Here is a 1,909-nt window from a genome sequence, read left to right as displayed (position 1 = left end):
CTACAACCAAGGATACTTTATCCAGCAAAGCTATCATTTAGAGTTGAAGGACAGATAAAGAGCTTCCCAGACAAAATAAGCTAAGGGAATTTATCGCCACCAAGATAGTATTACAGGAAATGCTGGAGGAACTTCTTAAAGAAGAAAAAACATGTATCAAAAACATGAATAAAGAATGGTTCTTTATTCATCCCTATCAATAAGTACCTTAAATGGAAAAGAATTAAGTGCTCCAACCAAAAGATAGAGTGAATGAAAGGATAAGAAAACAAGACCCCTACATATGCTGCCTACAAGAGATTCACTTCAGATTAAAAGACATACACAGACTAAAAGGAAGGGGATGGAAAAGAATATTGCTATGAAAGACCTAGAAGGTATTTAAGTCACAGAGAAAGATAAACACTATATGATTTCACTTATATGCAAAATCTAAGGAAAAAAAAAAGAACAAACTAATCAAAAACAGACTCACAAAATAGTGGACAATTTGGTGATGGACAGAGGAGAGGGAGGTTTGAGGGGGCTTGGAGAATGGGGTGAATGGTTAAAGAAGTACAAATTAGTAGCTGATGGATGGTCACGGGGATGGGGAGCATGGCATAGGGAATGCAGTTAGCATTAATATGTTGGCTAGGTGGAGGGTCAGGGGAGGAAGGGAGCAATTGGGGGGATCATTTTACGAACTATATGGATGTCTAACCAATGTACTGTATACTTGAAACTAATTAAAATAAATATTTTTTTAAAAAAATCCTGCCTCTCGAAAACCCGATGACATTTCCATCAGAACTTAAGAAATGATGGCAAAGGGGGAAGGAATTCTAAGCATAGAGAAGAGAATGCACAAATGCATGAAAGCAACAAAGAATAATGAATTCAGAAACTGGAGAGTCTTTTGGATAGTTAACAGTGGTTCTTAACCTTGAGTTATCTGATGTATCTTCAAAAAATTATATTCCTAACTGGTTGCTCTGAAAAGCCATTTTTGCATTGCTTTCATGCCTGGCTCTCTGCTCACTGCAGCCCTTTTGGTCATGCACTTTTTCCATCGCTGTGGACTCTGGCACCTTTTTTGCTAGTCCTCCAACTCTCACTTTCTTTTGAAACTGCTGTGTTGGATCATCAGCCTGCCCCTCCATGTCAGACATGGCCATGGACACCAGCTCTGAGATCACCACCAAGGACTTAAAGGAGAAGAAATTTGTGGAGGAGGCAGAGAATGGAAGAGAAGCACCTGCTAATGGGAACACTAATGAGGAAAATGAGGAACAGGAAGCTGACAATGAGATAGATGAAGAAGAGGAAGAAGGAGGGGTATGAAGAATTGGAGGAAGGTGATGATAAGAAGGAGGATGGAGATGAAGATGAGGGTGAGGCAAACAGGAAGCTCAAGATGATGAGGATGAAATGTTGACACCAAGAAGCAGAAAATCAATGAGGATGACTAGACAGCAAGAAAGGAAAAGTTAAATTTAAAGAGAAAATAAAAAAAAAGGTCGCCATGACCTATTCACCATCCATTTCCCATCTCAGAATGTGGTCATCTTCGAGTAGAGTGCTGCCTGCCTGCCCACTGCAGGCCGCACAACCCATAGATGACACATGCTCTCCACCACCTATTCCACAATGTGAATTTGTAACAGGAAAGGAAAAAAAAAAAAACTTCCAACGCTCTGCTTTTATTTTTTTTCTTAAATGTACTTTAAAAAGGAAAATTTGTATATTTTTATTTACATTTTATATTTCTTTCTGTACATGTTGTTAGGGATCAGCCATTTTTTATGATCTCAGGATGACCAAACCAGCCTTTGCAGCATTCTCTGTCCTGCTTCTGACTTTACTTGTAGTGTGAATGTGTTCATTATAATCGCAAAGGAGAAAATACACCTTGTAAAAAAAAAAAAAA

The 1,909-nt window shown here is 38.6% G+C and overlaps 1 pseudogene; it reads left to right on the top strand.

Moving 5' to 3' along the window:
* The first annotated feature begins 1,125 nt into the window (after positions 1-1,125).
* LOC105305533 lies at positions 1,126-1,451 on the top strand (annotated as a pseudogene).
* Positions 1,452-1,909: the final 458 nt, after the last annotated feature.

The sequence above is a fragment of the Pteropus vampyrus genome, unplaced genomic scaffold (genome assembly GCF_000151845.1).
Source record: "Pteropus vampyrus isolate Shadow unplaced genomic scaffold, Pvam_2.0 Scaffold390, whole genome shotgun sequence".
NCBI lineage: Eukaryota > Metazoa > Chordata > Mammalia > Chiroptera > Pteropodidae > Pteropus > Pteropus vampyrus.
Note: the sequence above shows the minus strand (reverse complement) of the source record. Positions and strands in the feature narration are given on the sequence as shown.